The sequence below is a fragment of the Loxodonta africana genome, unplaced genomic scaffold, assembly GCF_030014295.1.
Source record: "Loxodonta africana isolate mLoxAfr1 unplaced genomic scaffold, mLoxAfr1.hap2 scaffold_302, whole genome shotgun sequence".
Classification (NCBI taxonomy): Eukaryota; Metazoa; Chordata; class Mammalia; order Proboscidea; family Elephantidae; genus Loxodonta; species Loxodonta africana.
Genome location: NW_026975022.1, coordinates 107,840 through 132,574, shown reverse-complemented (window position 1 = coordinate 132,574; position 24,735 = coordinate 107,840). Strand labels below are relative to the sequence as shown.

At 43.0% G+C, this 24,735-nt stretch overlaps 1 long non-coding RNA gene across 1 annotated transcript in view; it reads left to right on the top strand.

Moving 5' to 3' along the window:
- LOC135229455 (uncharacterized) overlaps positions 1 to 19,627 on the top strand; it is a 43,618-nt gene extending 23,991 nt beyond the window's left edge. The window contains exons 3-5 of the long non-coding RNA XR_010320160.1: positions 6,835 to 7,070; positions 17,298 to 17,480; positions 19,332 to 19,627. This is a non-coding gene — a long non-coding RNA (uncharacterized LOC135229455). The remainder of the gene's footprint in view (positions 1 to 6,834; positions 7,071 to 17,297; positions 17,481 to 19,331) is intronic.
- The last annotated feature ends 5,108 nt before the right edge of the window (positions 19,628 to 24,735 follow it).

Below are 24,735 nucleotides of genomic sequence, written 5' to 3'. Positions count from 1 at the left end.
CACAGAGTCCCAGCTGGATTACAGACTTGAACCTGAAGACCTTATGCAGAATGACTATTTATGAACCACTAAGCTCAGTACTAAAGCAGGTACTTACCCCTCAGAGAAGGCCCTGGGGGAGGTTGACACCTGCATTCCCCAGCGCTCCTGCTGCTCTAGAAGTGCCTGAAATGCCTCTCTGGGAAAGGCCTTCAGAGTAGTAGGCTCATGGCCCAGGTGGGAATTCAGGCCTATTTTTCTGTTAGAACATCTCATTTCGCTCTGAAAATATTATTATCCAGTTTATTCACCAGGCATGAGTACAGACATCTCATATTTTCAAAATTAACCCCATTCTCTAATACTAATTTGCCACCAAGAGTATATTCCAAAGTTTTTCCAATAGGCTAGAAAGTCTTTGCAAAGAGGGGAGTCCTGCGCCATGTTGTGCAGTGACAACAGGGTTAGCATAATATGTTTACCGAGATACCTACCACTTTTTTTTTATTTTTTATTGTGCTTTATTTGAAACTTTACAGAGCAAATTACTTTCTTGTTCAACCATTTATACACAATTGTTTTGTGACATTGGTTGCAATATTCATGATGTGTCAATATTGTCCTCTCCTGTGCTCCAGTTCCCCGTTTCCATCCGCCATGATTCCTGTTCCGTCCTGCCCTCTTTTCAGTGCTTTTGGGCTGGTTTTGTACTTTTGGTCTCATACACATGATTGAACTAAGAAACACTTTCTTCACGTGTGTTATTGTTTGTTTTATAGACCTGTCTAATCTTTGGTGGAGGGCGAACTTCCGAAGATACTTTCCACTTTGTTGCTTGCCATAATTCCTGAAATTCCAAGCCTGCCACCTGAAGAACTTCCTTTAGTGTTTCATTTAGAGCAAGTCTGGTGGCGATGAATTCTCTTAAGCGTCTTTCACCTGAGAATGTCAATATTTTTCCTTTACTCATGAAGGAAATAACAGCCTATAGAACACTGGGTTAATGTTTCTTTTCTTTCAGTGTTGAAAAAATGCTGTTTTCACAGCCTTTTGGCCTCCATGGCTTCTGATGATGAATACAGAGTCATTCCAATTGTTTCTCCTGTGTGAGATGAGTTGTTTTCTCTCTAGCTTCTTTGAAGATATTTTCTTGGTCCTTGTTATTCCACAATTGACAATGAGGCATTTGGGCGTAAAATTATGTGAGTTTAACTTGTTGGAGTTTGCATAGCTTCTTGAATCTGTAAGTTTATGTCTTTCAACAAATTGGGAAAGTGTTGAGCCAGTATTTCTTCAGATACTTTTTTCTACACCACATATTTTCTCTACACCGTATGGAATTCCAATAAATAAATGTTAGATATTTTTGAATTTTTTTGAGGCTCTGTTCATTTTTTTTCAATATTTGTTCTCTGTTTTCAGATTGGATATTTTCAATTGAACTGTTTTCATCTCACTGATCCTTTTGTCTGTCAACAGCATTCCGCTGTAGAGCTGATCAAGTGAATTTTTTATCTCTATTTTTCTGTTTTTCCTGTCTAAAATTTTCATTTGTGAATGGTTTCTATGTATTTTTCTATTTTTCTAAGTTGTGCCTGTTACTTCTTTGAGCATGGTTAAAGTAGCTTTTTAAAGTTTTTGTCTGTGATTCCAAGACTGTGTCTTACTTCAATCTTACAGAAAATGTCGATGTTGTTTGTTTTAGGAATCACTTGACCCAGTTATGTTCAGGCTCCAGGTTCTTTCCCAACTTCTGTGTGCTGTGGCTCAGATGTCAGTTCAGATTTTGAAGACTTTGCAGTGATATTTGGATGTAATCTATGGGAGTGTCACTCAGTCTGGGACCTTGTTGGTGTTCTAACCCATAATGCAGTTCTCAAAGGATTGATCTACTTCTTAGGGTCAGAGCAAAGCATATGCAACTGTGGGAGTGGGGAGGGGTATGAAAAACAACTTTATGGTATCCCTCTCTTGAGCCGCCTGGTCTCTGTCTCTCTGAGGCTCTCTGATGTCTGAGCAGCTACCTTCCTGGTCCACTGGCAAGAATGTTGGGGCTTTAATCTCTTCATTCTGCTGCGCAATTAAGTGACTGGGTCTGCGTATGAGGCCAAATAATGGTAAGATGGAGAAAATGTAACAGAGATTCCTGTACATTATTTGGTCCTTATACTTAGGTCAGAGAGAAGGCACACTGTTTCGGGTGATACTTTGAAACAGGTATGGAGAAAAAGGCTTTAACAGGTTGATAGCTGCATACTAGGTGTTACGGATTAAACTCTGTCTTCCCAAAATGTATATATCAGCTTGACTAGGCCATGCTTCTCAGTATTGTGCGATTATCCACCATTTTGTCAGCTGATGTGATTTTCCAATGTATTGTAAATCATACCTCTATGATGTTAATGGTCGAGGTTTTGAAGCAGTTATGTTAAGGAGGCAGGGCTCAGTCTACAAGATTAAGTTGTGTTTTAAGTCAATCTCTTTTGAGATATAAAAGAGAAAAGAGCAGAGAGACAGGGGGACCTCAGTAGCACCAAGAAAGAAGTGTCAGGAGCAGTGCATCCTTTGGACCTAGGATCCCTGTGCTGAGAACCTTCTTGTCCAGGGGAAGATTGGTGACAAAGACCTTCCCCTAGGAGTGACAGAGAGAAAAAGGCTTCCCCTGGAGTTGGCACCCTGAATTTGGACTTATAGCCTTCTAGACTGTGAGGGAATAATTTTCTTTGTTAAAGTCATCCGTTTGTGGTGTTTCTGTTACAGAAGCACTGGATATCTAAGACGCTAGGTACCAGGAGATGTACATTTCCCAGCTCTTTCACTCCCAGGGACACTATGACTAAGTAGCCAATGCCATAAATCCATGCGAGCAGACTGTTCTGATTACTGCTTTGACTCTACTGTCTGTTATGGTAACCACACCCACCTTGTCTTTGTTGATTGAGTGCTACCATTTGGCTGCTACCACCATGGGGTCCAGTCAACTGCATTGTAGTTAGGTGTCTTCATTCAGTTAGGGCAGTTCTCACTGTGGACTCTTACTTACATAAAATAGCAACCACAGAAGTCTTCAATAATGCTGGGGCTTGCTTCCCAAATTTGGACCTCACTGCTGTGGTAAAAAGAGAGCCCTCTGGGCACTCCGTGTGTGGGTCTGTGGGTCCAGCCTAATAAATCCATTCTAACATGCCAATTTCCCTCAGCCTTTGGATACCTTCTCCTACAGTATACAATGGCAGATCTGCCATTTCCACTTGATTTATTTTAGGCCACCACTTAATCCATGCTTCAGTAAACCAGCCAAATAAACTATGAGATCCTTTTCTAACCTCTCAAGCTGAAACACTGAATGAAGAATCTATGCTTCCTGGGCCTATATCAATAAACTCAGACTAATCTACCTTTATGTTGCTTGCACCGTTATCCCACAGCCATAATAGCCATTCCCACACATATTCCCCAGGTTTCTGTATGTATGTATATATTAGAAAAATCAAGCAGTTCTTTTGGAGTTTAGCATAGCTTTTCCTGGGTCACACTTCATAGCTCACCTTTTGGGGCTTGTTGGGACTGAAGCCTAGGTATAGGTCTGGAAGCAAAAATGGGCAGTGGCAGTGGGATGTTCAGCCGTGTCTTATAAGGCATCTGCCTAAGGTGATGCCCCAGGCAATGCCCCAGACACCACCCCAGGAGACAACTCAAACAAGACACTTCAGGCACAGCTGGGGTAATCTCATCAGATGGAGGTGGAAGGGATAATTGTTTTACTGGGAAGGGTGCCTTAGCAGGCAGAGTTAGAGAATCTCTTCAGATGGGAGTAAGAGGTCTGGTTCTGTTAGGAAGAGCGATTCAACAGAAATTGGAGGTTCATTGTCCCCCGCTTCCTGACTATCTGCCCATATGTCCTCATCCCAAGTTTCAGGATCCCATTTCTTCCCAATCAGTGCCCTTACTTTAACTTCAGAAACCATTTGAGGTTGGATATTCAACTGGCGCTTTAATTCAGTCACTCTTATGATAAGAATCTGAGTTTATTTTTGGCAGCATTAGCCTTGTTACTATAAGAAATATGGTTTTCTTTCTGGGCACAAGTGGCAGCTTTCAGGTCTTGTATGTGGTGCTTGAGCTTTGAGCCCATTTCTTTCATTCACCAGTGTGGCTCCAAAAGCAGGACCAACCAAGCAGCTTCCTTATTATTCTTATTCTGACAAAATTATAGAAAAGTATCAAATATGTAATCAGGCAGAGCCTTGTCTCTCACAAATATTTGATCCAGTGGTAGTAGTATTTTGCGTATTTCTATTGTCACCTCCCACCATGGATTAGCAATAGCCTATTTACTACTGGAGACAGTCATCAGTGCCTTTAAGATTAGCCAGACTTGAGAATCAATTCAAAAAACTCGTCCTTAAGATTTGGTTCCTCTGGAACCACTGTAGGTACCAAATATCTTAGCCTGGGATCTCTAGAGATGCAAAACTGGTGAACAGAATATATATATACACACATATATATGAAAAAAAAAGTGTGTGTATATATATATATGTGTGTATATATATATATATACATAAATTTTTTTTTTTTTATATGGAAACCCTAGTCGCATAATGGTTAATAGCTATAGCTGCTAACCAAAAGGTTAGCATTTCGAATCCACCAGGCGCTCCTTGGGAACTCTGTGGGCCAGTTCTGCTCTGTCCTGTAGGGTCACTATGAGTTGGAACCGACTCGACGGCAATGGGTATACACACACACACACACACACACACACACATATGCTTACATATGTTAGTTGTGGCTCTTAGAGGCCATCGATCCTGTGTAAAACAGAATGAAACACTGCCTGATCCTGAACCATCCTCACAATCATTGCCATGTTTGAGCCCATTCTTGCAGCCATTGTGTCAGTTCATGTTGTTGAGCGCCTTCCTCTTTTTTTTTCTGACCCTCAGCTTTTCCAAGCATGATGAGCCTCTCCTGGGACATGTCCTTCCTGAAAATATGTCCAAGGCACGTGAGACGAAGTCTCGCCATCCTTGCTTCTAAGGTGCATTCTGGGTGTACTTCTTCCCAGATGGATTTGTTTATTCTTCTGGCAGTCCATGGTATATTCAGTATTCTTTGCCAACACCATATTTTAAATGAATCAGTTCTTTGGTTTTCCGTATTCATTGTCTAACTTGCTCAAGCATGTGAGGTGATAGAAAATATCATGGCTTTGCTCAGGCACACCTTAGTCCTCAAAGTGACATCTTTCCTTCACAACACTTTAAGGAGGTCTTTTGCAATAGATTTGCCCAATGCAATACATTGTTTGAATTCTTGACTGCTGCTTCTGTGGGCATTGATTATGGATTCAAGTTAAATGAAATGCTTGATGACTTCAGTATTTTCTCTGTTTATCATGGTGTTGCTTACTGGTCCAGTTGTGAGAATTTTTGTTTTCTTTATGTTGAGGTGTAATCCATACTGAAGGCTGTAGTGGTTGCTCTTCATCAGTAACTGCTTCAAGTCCTCTTTACTTTCAGCAAGCAAGGTCGTATCAGCTCCATATCATAGGTTGTTAGTGAATCTTTCTCCAAAACTAATGCCATGTTCTTCTTCTTACAGACCAGCTTCTCAGATTATTTGCTCAGCATACAGATTGAGTAAGTATGGTGAAAGGATACCGCCATGACACACAACTTTCTGATTTTAAACCACACAGTATCCCCTTGCCCTACTCAAATGACTGCCTCTTGGTCTACGTAGATATTCTGCATGACTACAGTTAAGTGTTCTGGAATTCCCATTCTTTGGTAAGCTATTCAATTTGTCATGAGCCACACAGTTGAGTGTGCTTGTATAGTAAACAAAAATAGGTAAACATCTTAGTGATAGTCTCTACTTTCAGCCAAGATCCATCAGACATCAGAAATGATAACCCACGTTCCATGTCTTCCTCTGAATCCAGCTTGAATTTTTGGTAGTTCCCTGTCTGTGTACTGCTGCAACTGTTTTTAAATTATATTCAGCAAAATTTTTCTTGCATGTAATGTTAATGACATTGCTCGATAAGTTCCGCATTCCGTTGGACCACCTCTCTTTGGAATGGGCACACATATAGATCTCTTTCAGTCATTTGGTCAGGTAGCTGTCTTCCAAATATATTGGAATAGACAAGTGAGCACCTCCAGCACTGCGTCCGTGTGTTGAAACATCTCATTTGGTACGCCATCAATTCCTGGAGCCATGTTTTTTGCCAATGGCTTCAGTGCAGCTTGGAGTTCTTCCTTCAGTACCATCAGCTCTTGATCCTATGCTACCTCCTGAAATGGTTGAACGTCGACCAATTGTTTTTGGTGTATTGAGTCTGTGTATTCCTTCCATCTACTTTTGATGTTTCCTCTGTTGTTCGATATTTTGCCCATAGAATCCTTCAGTATTGCACCTAGAGGCTTGAATATTTCCTTCAGTTCTTTTAGCTTGAGAAATGCCAGGTGTTTTCTTCCCTTTTGGTTTTCTAACTCCAGATCTGTTCACATTATATTATCATACTTTGTCTTCTCCAGCTTCCCTTTCAGGTATTCTATTGAGCTCTTTTACTTTATTTTTCCTTCCATTCTCTTTAGCTACTGTACATTCAAGAGCAAGATTCAGAGTCTCTTGTGACATCCTCTTTGGTGTTTGCTTTCTTTCCTGTCTTTCTAATGACTGTTTTTTTCATATATGATGTCCTTGCTATCATCCCACAACTAATCTGGTCTTCGATCATTAGTGTGCAGTGCATCAAATCTATTCTTGAGATGCTCTCTAAATTCAGGTTTGATATACTCAAGGGCATACTTTGACTCATGGACTTGTTTTAATTTTCTTCAGCTTCAACTTGAACGTGAATATGAGCAACTGATCATCTGTTCTGCAGTCAGCCCCTGGCCTGATTCTGACTCATGATATTGACCAAGTGAAGAGTGATTCAGAGAAAAACATGGGTAGAGTGTGACCTAATTTCCATAAAAACAAAGAAATGAATGTACTTACACGTGTCCCGGCAAAAAGAAGTGTGTAAAACGGTACATATGTATCTTTGGACACTGGACACTTCAGGGGAGCAGGTACAATATACTTATGTGGGGATGGCTCTTATTAAAACTTCTATATACAAATCTCTATTGTTAAATGTGTTATAAGAATGTAAAAGCTTTTAAAGTTTAATAACATCATACGTGTATGTGTGTGTATTTGAAACTTTTTTTTTTTTTTTTACTATTTTATATATGTGTTTTTTAGTTATCTAGTTTTTTTTTTTAGTGTGGCTATTTTTTTTTAGTGTGGCTATAGCGGAGATACCACAAGTGGATGGCTTTAACAAACAGAAGCTTATTCTCTCACAGTTTAAGAAGCAACAAGTTTGAAGTCAGGGCACCAGGTCTAGGAGAAAGCTTTCTCTCTTTGTGGCTCTGGGGGAAGGTCCTTGTCATCTATCTTCCCCTGGCCTAGGAAATTCTCAGCGTGTGGACACTGGGTCAAAAAGACGTGCTCCACTCCAGGCACTTCTTCCTTGGTGGTATGAGGTCCCTCTCATTTCCGCTCACTCTTCTCTTTGTATCTCAAAAGAGACTGACTCAAGACTCACCCTAATCCTGTAGATTGTGTCCTCCCTCATTAACCTAACTGTCTCTAATCCCGCCTTATTAACATCACAGAGGTTAGAATTTACAACACATAAGTAATTACATCAGATCACAAAATGCAGGACAACCACGCAATACTGGGAATCATGGTCTGGCCAGGTGGGCACACATTTTGGGGGACACTATTCAATCCATAACAATAGAGAAAACACTGTCTTCAATGCCAGATTCAGAGACTTTTATCCATCTATGAAGGGCAAACACAGAAATTGAACAAAATTCAGACCAGCGAATTATTGCTTGCTCTTGTAACTAATGACTTCTTCTGGTCTCTGTACCTGGAAATGGCCAAAACGAATTCTGTGAGGATTAATTCAGTTATTGCTAAAACATCTACTGCATTTACATGTCTACAGATAAGGAAGAATGCTGGACACCATGTGTGATTCATTAAGTAACACAGGGACTATTAGACTGTTGTTCTCCTTCTCTGATATGCCACTATCACCTTCTCCCCTTGTTGCTCTCCTGAAAAACCCACACTTGTATATTCTAGGCTTTTTTCCAGGATTGAATTTGCAGGAAGTTAAAGATATATCTTTGAAAGATAAAAAAGACTTTGGCCACATTGTCTTTAGACAGTCAAACTTCCCAGCCAGCCTCTGTGCAGGATGGGAATTCACAATCCCTCCTACTCAGTACCTCTGAGCAGGACAGGATTTCTGTTTCATTATCAGGAGACTGTGGAATTCACCCCTCTTCAGAAAACTTACTTTCCTTTGCCTCAAACTCTCCCTCTCAGGATCTGTCACGGTCACTCTGAGAAATTCACATGGGCAGCCTGTATGGAAGTGCCCATCCTAGAGGCCCTGCCCTCCTTTCCTTGCTCCATAGGGCTTCCTCTGACACTTGGGGTCGCATCTCCCAGGGAGTACACACCTCTGGCACTTCCAGGGATTCCCAGGCCCTGGGATACTGTGGATGGGACTTGGAACTCAATCTGTTTCTTCCCATCCTCACCTTTGGTTATCTGTGTTCTGTCTTCACCAGATTTAGGAGGCCTTGTCTTCTCTTTGCTCATTTCATTTCAGTCAGGCTTTTCTATTCCAACTCTCTGATCTCAGGACAGATCAGGTTAGACCACAGAAAAGAGAAAGACCAAGCAAACATCACTGATCTGTGCAGAAGCTGCTGGGAAGGGATTCGATTCTCACTGGTTTAGGGTTTTATGCCCACTGCTCACCGGCAGGCAGGTTCCCCCCAGAGTCTGGCTTCTGTCTGGTACCTTGTACTACAAAGAACTCAGTGACCAGCCCACCTTCACAATCACACCTCCCTTAGAGCTACCTTTGCAGCGGCTCTTTCTCAGACTTCCATGTCCCACTGAAATCCCATTTCTCTTTCCTTACAAACATTGTGCTCATTCTCAGGGCCCCGAGACCTTATCTGCAGGTGAGTCTTGTCCTCTTCTCTCCTTGGCTTTTGAGTGGACCTCATGTCTTCGGACAGCTATCCTGGGGCTTCTTCCACCCTGGTGCTCTGGGGCTGGATCTCTCCATGTACTAGAGGGGGCGTGGAAGGGGCACAAGGCTAAAAGGATGGATCTTCCAGGTGAGGTGGGTTTAAGAAGCCTGAATGAAGTTCTTCCCTGAAGGGTGCATATTTTGCAGTCCACACATCCTGCTTCTCTCAGTCTGAGAGTCCTAGCATGTCTTCATGTGCTTTCTCCTTTGACTTTGAGGCCATGCCTGCACCCTCTGCAGCCAGGTCTCCCACATGTGTAGCAGCACCAGTAGGTGTGGTAGCCTCTTCAGCCCCTGTCTCCTCCTCCATATGCTCCTGGAGGTACCTGGCTCTTCTTGCCAGGACTCCAGGATGCTGACCAGGAACTCAGTGTTGGTTAGACTGAGGGCAGCCAAATCACAACCATGCCTCCTGGGGGGGGGGGCGGGGGGCAGGGCTTGAATATGTCAGCATAAGGGTCAGTATTTTTCTGAGTATGAGGGAATGATTGGCGAGTTAAGGAAGAAAGAGAAGGAGTTTGGGAGGGGAATGTAAGCTCCAGTGACAGACAGAAGATGGGGTGGGGGATCTCTCAAAGGGTATTAGAGGCCAGTCAGAAAAGCAGGAAGCAGCAGGAAGCAGGGTCAGTGGAGGGCAGCACTGGGTGGAGGAGGACAGCAGAGGTAATAGTAGTGGGGAGGGCAACAAAACTGGCCTGAAAAGAGTGATACATGACTGATCCTAGATGAAGCTCAGGTTGAGAAAAGTAGGAAAATAAAAAATTCTATCCTGTAGCCATGTTTGTGGTTAGGGGTTGTTAGGCTCTTGAGGGAGGTGGGCAGGAGACACAGGAGGGGAAGGGGAGTTCCTGGATCTAGGGAGGAGTCTACAGCCCTTCTTCTGCCCTCAATGATATGGGTTCTGGGCTCTTCAACCTACTACTCCCAGAACCTCCTGAATAATTTCCTTAGTTCTTCACATGGTATATTAATTCCATCTCAGTAGAAAATATAATAATGAAGTACGCTTCTTCCTACCCACCCTTTCCACCATCCTATACTCTCTGCCCCAGTTGCCCACTGGCTTCCTTCCCTTCCATCATGTTCAGATCCAGAACAAAAGAGTGCCTTGTCTGCAGCTATTCTGGAAAGCTCTCAAACTTACAATTGAATTCTTTTGTTTCATCCCTCATTTATTCCTACATTTCTTATTGACAAAATAAACTTTGGTTAATTATCTACTAAATGACAGAAAGTGCTTTCTCAGGAGAATCTTCCTTATGACCTTATCCATTCATCCCAAATCCTTCATCTTGTCCTACCATGGCTCTCTTTTCTGGTGGAAGTCAGAGCTTTTGTTCTGTAGCACTCATCAATCTGGGTCGATTTTTCCTCATCTTTATCTACAGTCTTAGAGAAAGGCCTTTTCCTCGTGTATCACTGTTTCATCCTGCCTGGGTGAAGATGTCCAAACATAATGGTCTCTGAAGGACATTTATCCCTTCTCCCAGCAGGACCCTTTGATAACCTGGGGACTCTGGCTTGCTCCTGAATTTCCTTGATTCAGTAGCTAAGGTTTCTCTCCCACAAGACCTGAGATCGGCACCCTTTTCAAAAAGCAGCTGAGATCTGAGTTAGCACCAAGGCTTCCGTAATCCTGTGTGACATCATTGCTGACAGTGCTGAGTTCCATGGGCCCAGTTTGAAGCTAAACAGGGCAACCAGAAAAACATGAAACTGTCAGGTAGGCACTTGAGAAGTGCTAATGCCAATGTGGGAAGAAGGAGATTAGATACTAAAAATGAATTGCAACTTTTCCGTGCCGTGTAAGGGGTTACTATCCCCTGGTGGGTAAAGAGAGCACAGGGAATGATAACAGTATCATGGGCAGCTGCTTTCTCCCAGTCCTCTCATTTGACTCTGTTGGAATCATGTCTCTCCAGCTCTGGTTATAAAATGTCCACTCTGAGCCACTCTTAGGTCTCCTTAGCCTCTGAGGCTTCACACAGGCTCTGCTCTCTGACTAGGAGATGTTCTCTCCCTTCCCGTCTGCTGGCCTACTCTCCCTGGTGAAGCGTGAAGGTGAAGAAAACTGTCCCCATTGGAAAGATTAGGCTCATGACTTCACCAAGAAGCCCTAAGACTCAGGAGTTTTGTGGTCAGTCAGAATGGGAAGTTTGGGAGTTGACTTGGGGAACTGCTTTTGTTTAGGAGGCCATTTAGAAGAGAAAGCAGCAAATGGGGAGACCATTTGAGGAGGAAATTAAGAAGGTTGGGGTGGTGATGAGGAAGGAGGAGTCTTCTCCAAGGAAAATAAAAGTTTCCACATGGGGATGGTAGGGGCTTGTTTTGTGTGACCCCAAAGGAGAGAAGAGGCAGGAATGGTAGGGAAACAATAGAACAAAAGATAATCTGTGCCTGTTCACAAATGTAACAAATGCCCCAGTGTTTTCAGCCTGTTTCCTCAGACTTTTCTCATCAAGCCATCCCTCCCCTTTTACTGAAGCCTCTGGAAAATACCTGAGGCTTCCTGGATGCTCGGCCTTTTTTCACCCCTTAACTATTCAGTCATATTCCCAACTTGGTTCAGGCATCACTTCCTGGTTGTAGTCTTGCCTGAATCTTCTCCTGGTAGATGAGTCCACTTCTTGCTCTGTACTCCATTGTACCCAGGAAACCCTTTACTGCAGCATAAAACACAATTGCATTTACTACACATTCTTCCTCTCTCTGTGCCCACGCCTTCTATGAGACTCCAGAGCACCTTTCATTAGCAGTAGGAGTCTTCTTCTACCTGTTGAAGGCCGACCTTACGGTTGCTTCAGCCATTGAAATAGTAGCAGAGATGATACAAGGAGAGAATTGAAAAGATTTTACATTGAGTCTTGCCCTTTTGTTGCTCTTAAACCCTGAGAACCTGTGGGAGTGACCCCAGGCCAGCCTGCTGAATGATGAGGGACCATTGGAAAGAGGATCCAGCGGTTTCCCTGAGTTGATTTTATGAAACTGGCTCGCAGGTGACCTGGAATCAAATTGTAGGCACATGAGTAAGCCCTGCTGTGAGCCGCTGTGGCTGGCCCAGATCAGAAGAACCCCAAATTGACAACCTGAAAAATTGTGAGCTTAGTAAATGGTTGTTTTTTTAAGACACTACCTTTTGGAGTCATTTGTTACACAGCAATACGTGACTGATACACCTGTTAACTTGGCCGTTTCTCTCACCAGGCAGTGAGGCAGCTTCTGTAAGTCATTTCATCACTAAGAGCATCTGGCCTAGGGTCTGACATGTAGCTGTTTATACAGGAAATCTTTGTTGACTTAATGCATGAATGAGTAATACGAATTTTATGTGCGAGTCTGCACAAAATCATGTATGAATAAAAGCATGATTTTTTAAAAAATAAAATGAATTGAGGCTCAGAACTACCTGCTTACAAAATTGAGGGGAGTTTTTAACCTCACTTACTTTTAGGGTACTCCCTCCTCCAGATATGCAATGATTCCCAGGGTCTAATGAAGGACCAGTGCTTGGAGAAGACCTTGAACACACCCATTGCCTCAGCGTATGTGGGTGATCTCTCTAGAAGCATTCGTTCTGCTGTTTCCATTCTCAGCTGGATCATGAGAACCTTGGTGGGGCTGTCAACAGCATAATAGGGTTTGTCTACTTATGTGCCTGCATCAGCCTTTGAGGTGCTGTAACCCCCTCCAGGGCACTATCAAGAAGGAGGTCCTACCCCTTCCCAATGTCTAGGACCCTACTATCTCACTGTCACTCTTCCCCTGGGCTCCAGTTCACTCAGTGTGATCACCTCAGTGAGCTGAGGCTTTTACCACAGACTCTTCAGAGTCTTGAAGTTTCAGGCCTTCAACACTGTGAGTCCAGCTATCTCCTTGAAATGAGGTAGGGAAGGAGGAAAAACGTAGGAAGATTTTATTTTCCATTTAATGTTGCAATAAAATTTCTTGCCCTGCATTTTTGAAGGGTCCTGCCTAACAATTCCCTCTGTTCTCTTCCAAGATGTAGGACGATGAAGAGTGAATGTTTGTTGTGTCATAATCTGCAGAAGGCTGCAAAGTGCACATGGGGTCCATTCCCCCGATGCTCACACTAGAGCACCCCACCCACGTGGAAATCTCTGCAAGTGTTACTGAGTCCCTCCCACATCCACAGTGAACAGCTTTCAGATTCTTATAAGAGGGAATTGTGTCCTAACACCAGCTGCTCCCTGGAAACCCTATGGGGCAGTTCTACTCTGTCCTATACGGTCTCTGAGTCAGAATTGACTAGATGGCTACGGGTTTGGTTTTTTCTTTCAGCCGAGTGGTGAGAGTTTGATGTCAGCTCCATAATCATGTTATTAAAAAATAATGACAGGGTGGCAGGTGAAAGCAACAAAACAAAACTGAAATGTAATGGCTTTTTCACATTTATTGGCCCCACAGAGTTCCTTCGAGGTGTTTACTTTTCACTAGATTCGGAGAAATCTTTGTGAGAGAGACAACAGCTTGAGATAGCTCCAAAATTACGTTTCCCTCCTTAATGTTAGGTTACATTAAGAGCTGGTTGGCTGATTTATCATCTGCCTGCTTCACAAAAATAGAAGGCCCATGCAGGGAGGAACTTGTCTGTTGTGTTTGTCAGAGCATCCTGGTACCTGGCACCTAAGAAGTGCTAAAAAATGATTTGAGTGAATGTGGGTGGGTTTTTATAAAAAACACTGTGTTGCTGTCTTTATTTAGTTAAATAGTGAAAACAGGGATAAGGAAAATGGAGACAATTATTTGTATAATTTAGAGTTACATAAGATGAGAATAGAAGTTGAATAATGAAGAGATAAAAAAAATAAGCTGTACGGATGGAATGTACCCCCTTCCCTTTGCTTTGGAGGGAGACGTTTTAAAATTGGATTGTTTTTTCCCTACTGATTTATAGGTTCTATATGTTAATTGAAAAGTTAGTCTTTTAGGAATCACAAATACTTCTATTGAGATACAATTCACCTGCCGTAACACTGCCTTTGAAAATATGCACAATACCGTGGCTTTTAGTATATGGACAGACTTGGCACAACAGTCACCACTGTCTAGCTTCAGAATATTTTCAGTGCCCCGTAAATAAAGGCCCTTGTTAATAAAGGCGTATTAACAGTCATCCTCATTACTCCTTTCCTCCAAGCCGTAGCAACCACTAATCTACTTCTGTCTGTGTTGGTTTGTCTGTTCTGGACATTTCATGTAAATGGAATCATGCACGATGCGGTCATTTGTGTTTGGCTTCTTTCATTTAGCGTAATGTTCTCAAGGTTCGTCCATGTTGTGGCATGTATCAGTACTTGGTGCCTTTTTGTGGCTGAGTAATATTCCAGTCTATGAATATACCACATCCTGTCTATCAGGTCATGACATGTGGGTTCTCTCCACATTTTGGCTGTTACGAATAACACTACTAGGAATCCTCTGTGTGAGTTTGTGTGTGAACATGCTTTTGATTCTCCGGGTACAGACCTAGGAGTGCAATTGCAGTGTTGTATGGGAATTCTGTGTTTAACTGTCTGCAGAATTGCCAAACCATTTTCCAAAACAATTGGATCATTTTACATTTCCACCAGCGGTATTCCAGCTTCTCCACATCGTCGCCGACACTTGTTGTCCATCCTGTTGAGTTTAGCCATCTTAGTGGTTTTGAAATAATAGTGCACTTTAGTTTAGATTTGCATTTCCCTGATGACTAATGAGGTTACGCTTCTTTTCCTGTGCTTGTTGACAGTTTCTACATCTGATTTCGAGAAATCTCTATTCAAATCCTTAGCCTGCAAGCTTTTTTTCAGCTCTTTGCCTGTATTTTTACTCCCTTCATATACTTTTTGATATGCCAAAGATCTATAGATCTTAACAGTTTTAGCCTTCATATTTTGGGATTTTTAAAAAGTCTTTCTCTTTTATCAATAAAAAGAAAATAAAAACTTCTAAAATTTTTATGGTTGCATATTTTAATTTTAAATATTCGATCCATCTGGAATTTTGTTTTGTGTAAGGTATGAGAAAAAGGATGAAAACATTTTTACAGGTGGTCTGAGTGATTACCAGATTGCTACAAACGCTCCTTTTCCCGTGACCCATATCTTAACTGCATTTTCCCGTAGTCTGTACAGAGACGCCTTTTTACAAAGGGAGGCCACCATTCCCAGCCATTTCATTTTAAGGTTTGTTTTCTGCAATTAAATCCCTTGTGTATCTTATCTACACACCTTTTCTTTTAAGCTAATACAAATTTTGTGTGAGTAGGACCTTGGCGAGTGTAAGATGGGCTTGAATTTCATAACTGGTTCCGTGTGGTGCAGCCCAGCAGACGGACAGACAGAAGCAAGGGCTGCAGAGGCGACAGAAGCTATGAGAACATGAGCCTCTAGAGATGTGCTGTGGAATTTCAGATAAAGATTCCACGTGCCAGGAATAGTCTACATCATGTGGACGCAGTGGTGAAAGTACACATTGTCCCTGCCATTGTGAAGGGGACACCCAGTGCGGGTGGGAGGGGGACTGGTAAAATGCAGTCCAGAGAAAGGACAGACCATGCTCCAGGAACCACACTGGACTTCAGAGAGCTTTGTTGGCTGCCGTTCATCTGTCCGGCTTCTAGATGTCAGAGTGCCCTCAGGCTCAGTGCTTAGTCCTCTCTCTCTATTGACACCCTCTCTCTAGGATGCCTCAGGGAGTCGGTGGCTGTCTGTCTGTAGCTGAGGATGTGATGTTTACACCTCCATCCATTTCAACTCCTCCTGGTTCATGACTTCTATTCAAATGTCAGCGTAACTCTGTGTACCGAGTTCTTCATCTGTAAAATGTGCCTTATAATGATACATTCCTCACATGGGTATCATGCAGAGCAAGTATCTTAAGAGAGGAGAAGCCCTCACAAGAGTCCTGGCACCAGTAAGTGTTAGCTGTCAGTATTATTACCTGCCATCTCCACGTAGATGTCTGACAGCTATGCCATGTTACCAACGCCATGAAACAATTCTTGGTCCCAACCCCGTTCCACCCTTATCGATGAATTTCTCAGGGCTTCAGTGATGGGAATGTGTGCATTTTTCCACATAATGGACATGGCTAATAAAGGTTGGCCTGGTCCTTCATAATAAGTTGCTCCAAAGTTTATATGGGTGGACTCAGACAAGTGATAGCCAACTAATATAGACAAAAAATAGAACTCTCAGCTGCTCATATTTGTACTCTCAGCCTAGAATATCTGGTGAGGGTACTATATGGACTGAATTGTGTAACCCCAAAGGTACGTTGAAATCCTAACTACTGTACCTATAAATGTGACCTGATTTGGAAATAGGGGATTTTTAAAATTATTTTAATGAGGCCATACCAGTGTAGGGTGAGTCCTAAACCTAATCCCTTCTGAGTTACAAAAAGAACAGAATAGACACAGACACAAACAGGGGAAGAGGGAGACAGACAAAGGGGAAGATAATCTACAAGGCCAGGAACGCAAAGGGTGGCTGGAAGCTGCTAGAAGCTGAAGTAGACACGAGCCATGCCCTGAATTCCTACTTCTAGCCTCCCGAACTGTGAGAAAATAAATATCTGTTCTTTAAAGCCACCCAATTGTGTTATTTTTTTCTTATGGCAGCACTAGATGACTAACACATACCCATGACTATACATGAAGCCTGGTGTAAAATAGCGTTCTCCCCTCCTTGTCTAGCCCACCTGAATCCTGCTATTTCCTTATCAGTGTCCTCTGCCTTCACTAAGAGCTACAACAGAGTCGGCTTGATGCTGATGCATAGAAATGCAGTTTATTTTTTAGTTTATATTTATGATTGACTAGCATTAATTTCAATGGTTTGTAAATTTTTCTGTGGAGGCATTTCTGTAATCTATGAGTAATAGCAGTTGCAGCTTTTCCTTCTTTTTGTTGTCATTTTGTTCTAGCTTGGACCTCCAGTGTTAAATATTTAATATAAATAATGATAGAAAGCATCCTTATTTTTTTAATATTTTTGTGTGTGCTTTAAGTGGAAGTTTTCAAATCAAGTCAGTCTCTCACACAAAAACGTGTATACACCTTGCTACACACTCCCAATTACTCTCCCCCTAATGAGACAGCCTGCTCTCTCCCTCCACTCTCTCTTTTCGTGTCCTTTTCGCCAGCTTCTAAACCCCCTCCACCCTCTCATCTCCCTTCCAGGCAGGAGATGCCAACATAGTCTCAAGTGTCCACCTGATCCAAGAAGCTCACTCCTCACCAGCATCCCTCTCCAACCCATTGTCCAGTCCAATCCATGTCTGAAGAGTTGGCTTCGGGAATGGTTCCTTTCCTGGGGCAACGGAAGGTCTGGGGGCCATGACCACCGGGATCCTTCCAGTCTCAGTAAGACCATTAAGTATGAATTTATGAGAATTTGGGGTCTGCATCCCACTGTTCTCCTGCTCCCTTAGGGTTTCTCTGTTGTGTTCCCTGTCAGGGCAGTCATTGGTAGCAGCCGGGCACCATCTAGTTCTTCTGGTCTCAGGATGATGTAGTAGCTGATTCACGTGGCCCTTTCTGTCTCTTGGGCTCGTAATCACCTCGTGTCCTTGGTGTTCTTCATTCTCCTTTGATCCAGGTGGGTTGAGACCAATGGATGCACCTAAGATGGCTGCTTTCTAATGTTTAAGATGCCAGACGCCAGTCTTCAAATTGGGAAAGCATCCTTATTTTAATGCTAATTAATTTTAAAGAGAATGTCCCACATTTTCCCATGAACTATCATGCCAGTTGTATTTTTCCAACTTAAGGAACTCCTTTTCTGGTCCATGATTGCTCAGAGTCCTTATCTCTCAGTGTGATTGGATTTTATCAACTGCTTTGTTCCCATCTCTTGAGGTGAGCATGTCTTTTCTTCTTCCATCTATGCTTATGGTGAATTAAATTATTAAATCTTTAATGTTCACTCAAGCTTGCATGCTGACGATAAACCCCCTTGATGATGGCGTATTACATGGTTTATACTTTGCTGGATTTCCTTTGCCAGTATTTTATGTAGGTTTTTGCATCCCAGTTACTTGGTGTGCTTGCCCTGTAACTCTTCTTCTATCATCCTTGTCTAATTTGGTGTCAATATTAAACTAGCCTTAGGGATGAAGTAGAGGAGCATCTCATCTTTTTCTCTTCTTTTCTGACTTTGCACAAGATTAAAATGCTCTGTTTCTTGCCTGTTTGCTGCAACCTGAATGAAAGTGGTCTCGGCCTCCTATTTTCTTAGGGAGATCTTGAACTACTGACCCATTTTGTGTAGTGATTAAAGGTCTTTTCTGGTGCTACTTAGAAAAATTTCCACTGCATGTTCTAGGCTGCTAGGATTTCATCTTTAAATGTTATGTTGTTATCACGATTTTCAGTCTCATCCACGTCAATTAATCAATCCCAGATTTTCCCTCATTTTTCCAAAGTCAGACTCTACCTCTATTCCTGGCAGCAATTCCCTTATCTAAGACTTGTTTGCAAACAAAAATACAACCCAGCATCTTTGAGTCCATGATGTGAGAATACAGTCCCATATAACTTTTTTTGTAACTGTTGTTAAGTGTTTCTCCTCTTTTTTTTTTTTTTTTTTTGTTCATTTCCCACCTATCTAGCAGTTTCAAAGTTGTGCAGTTAAGGTTGAGGTCATTAGCTGGATTGACTCCGTGCAGGGCCATGGGGTGCTAGTTGCAAATGGACATCAAAAGAGCACTCCTCTAGAACTAGGAGGCAGGAGGAGGTGGTTGGGCGGTTGCGGGGGCGGGGGAGGGAACTGGGCAGGGCTGTGTGGAGAGGGACGCCCAGGGGAGGTGCCAGGTCGGAGGCTGCCCCACCACAATCTCAGGTGCATCAGGAAGGAGCTGGCTGCAGGAGCCTTTCACGAGAGTCCCAGCCCACCCAGCCTTGGCCTGAACTCAGACCCGCTAGGCTCACAGGTCCCACCAGAACTAGGGGAAGCCTGAGGCTACCGATGTCAAGACCCAGGGTACACCCCTGAGCCCAGTCACAGTGCTTATGCTGGGATAGTAGGGCAGAGGAGGCGTATGGGGACTTGGGTCCAGAGGGTGACCCAGAAAGGGTGGGAGAGTTGTGGTCACTCTAGGACTCTGGCTCCGCACGTGAAGGGCCCCAGGTTGCACTTCCAGGAGGAGAAGGGGAAGCCACAGAGGCCACACTGCTCACACAGCAATCCCCCACCCCCCTCCGCCCTTTCTCCAGGCGGGACGCCCCTCCTGTGCTGTCCTCAGAAGGGCTCTTCAGGGACCGCACCCCTAGTTTGCGGAGCAGCAGAGCCTGCCCCAGTCTGGACCAGGGACTTTATTTCTTCCACTCTCACCACTGGCTGAAGGCAGACTCCTGTCTCCACAGACTAAAGAGGAATTATCAAAATGAGCTCGAAACTCTAGATTTGAGTTAAGGATCATAAATTAACACAGAGAAATACAACTTTAACAACAAAGACCTGTTTGGAGCCCCAGTTGGAATTAAAAAAAAAAAAAACTTGAACAGAGGGAGTGATAAAGTCTTCCTTCTTTTGCCACCCTCTCTCGGTGGTCCCAAGCTTTCTCATCTCCCACCTCACAAGACTGTATCAACTGCTTTGAGACTTTTAGAATAAAGATCCCCAGGCATATCACTGCTGTTACCCTGTGAGGATTTCCCCAGTGCTGGGTTAGAGTAAGACAGAATCCTTCCAAGGCTTCCAGGGCCTGTGTACTGGACGGTCAGCACACGGAGCCTCAGAGCCCACTTCGTTTTTCCTGTAGTTGGGCATGACCCCAGGGACATGACCCTGAGAGTGCTGACACTTCCTGAAGCCAGTGACCCTCCCCCTGGGCTTCTCTCTGCATGGGTCTCAGAATCTCTGAGGCCAACTTGTACCCTCGGAAGTGTTTCTGCTGAAGGACACGTAAACCGCACTGTGGATTTGTGTCCTGCAGTCTGCAAAACTGCCTCCCCTGAGTGGGGTGAGGAGCTACTGAAATACTGAAATCATTGAAACTAGCAGAAGCCACAGCTCATGGTGCTGGGAGAAAACTGGGAAGGACGGAGAGGTGAAGAGGCTATAAAGGCTCAGTTGTGAAGGTGATCATGGGCCAGGATGTCCTGAAGTCGCAAAGCTGACCAATGCTGAGTGCCCTAAAACCTGCTACTCCTGTGCCCATCTCTTCTTTCAATGGACAAAGTCTTCCCCTGCTCTTATGTGCCTGGGCTGGAAGGGCCTTTGACTTAGAACATGAAGCAGCCTCCAGAGCCTCTTGGGGCAAGTGATGGTCAAGGAGGCTCTGCCTAACCCCACCCTGCCCTTCCCACTTGTCAGAGGACCAGGAATTTCAGTCTTCCAGCTCCTGGGCTGATCTAGTGACTTGTAACAGGATTTCTCTGGAACTGGAAGGTGTTGAAGACAGGAAGTACTCCTGGGTTTCTTCACCCAGCTGAATGCCTAGTTCCTGGTCTTATTACACGGCTTACATTCAGGATAAGAAGAGGCATTTGGAGCTTTACGCATGACCTCTTAGCAGAGGTTTCTGTTCAGGAGCGAAGAGGTAAAAAGAAAGCAGTGTCTACTAAATCCTTTTCCAAGAGTCTCAGGAAATTCTCACGAAGACCTTCTCAGGTAAGGACTGACGGGAAATGCCTTGGTTTAATATTAAACTTTGCCCTTGACACATTTTGTTTATGGAGGGCATATACAATGTTGTCCGCTCAAGGAAGCACTGTAGTTCTTATCTAGACTTTATGTAGAATGAGTATATATAAAACCTAAACTTGGTCCTTAAGCAAGGGGTTACCTCTCAGAGAAGGCCTATGGGAAGGTTTCTACGAAATTCTGTGGTGCTGCCATTGCTCCAAGGAGCCCAGGTGGTGCCAAGTTTGAGCACTCGGCTGTTAACCGAAGGTTAGTTTTTTGAACCCACCAAAAGGCTCTAAGGAGTAAAGACCTGGCGAACTGCTTCCGTTAAGATTACAAACCAGGAAACCCTATCGGGGAAGTTCTCCTTTTACACTGGGCCACAATGACTCAGAAACCCACTCGATGGCACCTAGCAATATCAACAGGAAGCCGTTGCCCCACATGTGCTTGAAGTGCCTCTCTGGGGAAGGTTGGCCTTCAGAACCAGCTCATGGCCACACGGGAACTGAGACTCATGTTTTGTTACCACACCTTAGTTTCAGTCAGTAAATTTATTTTCCAGTTTGTTCACTAGACTTGACTACAGACATCTCTCAGGTATTGTCAAAATTAATTCCATTCTCTAATAATGATTTGCCAGGATGTATTTCCAAGCATTTCCAAGAGACTGGAAAAACTTTCCAAAGAGGCTTGTTCAGTGCCATGTTGTGCAGTAACTACAGTGTTGACATAGTATATTTATCCACATAGTTTCCACGTTTTCTGCTTTCCATAAATACAACTGAAATTCCAAGTCTACCACCTGAAGTACTTCCTTTAGTGTTTCACTTAGAAGTCTGGTGGTGATGAATTCTCTCAGTTTTCTTTCCCCTAAGAATGGCATTATTTGTGCTTTACTCCTGAAGGTAATGATTGGACATAGAATTCTGGGTTAATATTTCCATCTTTCAGGGTTGAAAAAATGATGTTTCACAATCTTTTTTTTTTTTTGGCTTCCATGGCTTCTGATAGTGAATACAGAGTCATTCAAATTATTTTTCTCAGGTGAAATGTGTTGTTTTCTCTCTACCTCCTTCCTGAGTATTTTCTTGACCTTTGTTATTCTGCAGTTGATTATGATGTATGGTATTTTTATGCAAGTAACCCATGTTCTATATATATATATATATGTGTGAACTGTTTTTCCCCTCCCGGGTGTGTCTGTGAGTACAGTATACTGTTTTTTTCTTTTTACATGCTGCTGTTAAAAAAAAAAAAAAAATTAGAGTAATGTACTTACAAATATACTTGGGATGTGGGGTAAGGCCCACTGGGTTGGCAAAAAACCCATAACCCACAGAATATTTTTGTGAAAATTCGGTATTGGGGCATGGAATTCTTTAACTTGCTGTGGTTTGCTGAACTTCTTGAATCTGTAAGTTTATGTCTTTCACCACATTTGGAAAGTGTTCAGCCAGTATTTTTTCAAATACTATTTTCTTCACCACACATTTTGTCCACTTCTTCTGGAGTTCCAATAAATAAGCTTTTTGTCTAGTTCTTGAGGCACTGTCCATTTTTTTCCATATTTTCCTCTCTGTTTGCAGAATGGATATTTTCTACTGATCTATTTCAAGTATTTAGTTTTTTTCTCTGTCATCACCATTCTGCTATTGTGAAAATATCAACTGAATTTTTTATTCCTACGATTGTACTTTTAACATGTAAAATTTTCATTTGCAAATAGCACCTATTATCTTTCCATTTATTTAAAAAGTGTCCCTGTTATTTCTTGGATTAGAATAGCATTTTAAAATCTGTTTCTTATGATTTTGAGAGTACAAGTCCTGCTTAAATTTTATGGAGAATTTTTTTGTTTTTAGCAGTCGATTGACCCAGTTATGTTCAGGCTCCAAGTTCTGTCCCATCTTTTGTATTCTATGGTTCAAATGTTAGTTCAATTTTTGAAGGGTTTGCAGGTGTATTTAGGTCTAACCTATGTGAGCGCCACTCAGTATGGAACCTTGATGGCATTCTAACCCATAGTGCGGGTCTTAAAGGATTTGATAATGCTTCTTAGGGTCAGGGCAATGGATACGCACCTGGGGGGTGAACCAGGAGTTCATAGCAAGTCTGCAGAATCTCTTTCTTGCACAGCCTCCTCTCTCTCTTTCTCTTCTGCTCTCTGAGTTCAGAAGGAGTGCTTTCCTGGCCCACTGGCGGGAATGCTGGGGCTTTAATCTCCTCATTCTGTTGTGCACATCAGTGACTGGTTCTGCCTATGGGGCCAAAGCACCGGACAACCAGCCAAAAGGCTGGCACTTTGAACGTGTCAAGAAGCGCCTCAGAAGACAAACCTGGTGATCTGCTTTTGAAAAGTCTCACCCTTTGAGGCAGAATTGACTAGGTGTCAGTTAACAGCAGAGAGAGAGAAAATGTAATGGAGCTTTCTCTACAATATTTGGTTCTTCCATACTCTGGTCAGAGAGAAGGATTCTCCTCTGCCAGAGTTTCAGGTGTCTGCCCACCTGCCCAGCTGCCTGTCTCTCTCCTTTACGGACCTTCTATCCCATTTATATGAGAGAGGGCTTCTCTCGGGGCTGTTTCTGTCCACAACGGGTGTGCAGCTGTGAGATTTGGGCTCATTTAATTTCAGCCTCTAGAATGTTCATACTTTATGTTCTGGTTCTGCCCTGCCCCCATCCACCTTCAACACTTTCCTTTGCAGAGTCCTGAGATAGTGTCCCATGCATTTGTCCAGATACTTAGTTGTCAGATACCAGCATAGCCACCGGGGGCAGTGCTGTTGTGGTTGAGGGGGGAGAGACTGTACACTGAAGGAGCTGCAAGACCTGGCTGCCTTGTGTGAGCAGGACGGGGGTGTGCTGAGGAGTGGGTGCTGAAGGTGCTGAGTCAAGGGGAGTTTAATATAAAGTTGGGTCAAGGATAGTTTGTTGACAAGGATTTATTGCCGTAGCAAGGGTTCTGGAAATGGGTTTAATATGCTGTGGGATTGCTTTTGGAAGCTTAGAAAAGGCAATGGCCCACATTCTCTGAAATGGAAATGCCAGACCTGCTAGGTCAGATGTTGGAAGAGGGATTAAAAGCCTCCAATATGTGGGCATGTCTGAGTTAGTCTTCTATAAGACCATTTCTTGGAGGTCCTGAAGGATATCCATTTCATCAAAAGAATAAGGAATGCGGAGATGAGGGGAGCACCAGCAAGATAGAGCTTACCAATATGTATACTTTGTAGGGAGTCCCTGGACGCCACAAACAGTTAAGTGCTTGACTATTATCTGAAAGTCTGGCAGTTTGAACGTACTCAGAGGGTCCTTGGAAGACAGTCCTGGCCATCAACTACTAAAGGATGAAAGCCTTAAAAACACTATTGAACAGTTAGTTCTACTATGCCCACATGGGGTGGTCATGAGTCAGAAATGACTTGATGACAACTAACAGCAACAATTGTCTATAGGCTCAGGTTGTTAGTGGGAGCTGGGCTGCCTAGTAGCAATGCAAATCATGGGATCCCAGCTCTACAGAGGCCAGGTGAAAGTACTTAACTGTCAGAAACAAGTTGTGTGTGATTCCAATAATGGTCAGCAGGTCAGAGTAGTAGTTATCTATTGGGGCATAATAGATTCTCCCCAAACTTAGCAGGTGTGAGATAAATGGAAAATTAATATTCAACTCATTCTGATAAATTTGGAACTAGACAAAAATTTTGGTATCACTCAACATAGTTTTCAGGTGAAGGAATAAACTAGAAAATTTAAATAACTAGTATAAGTATAATAAGAGATTTTTCAAATAATGATGATATAATTGCATACCTGAATAAAAGACAAATACATCAAAATCAATGGTTTGTCTCCAGTATAGACATGAGGGTCTCAAATTGGCAAGGGTGAGAAGGGCAGACCGTTCTCTTTCCCCTACTACTTGACTGGATCAAACTGTGTTCAAAACTGTAAAATATTTAGGAAAACATTGTTTTGACCAGAG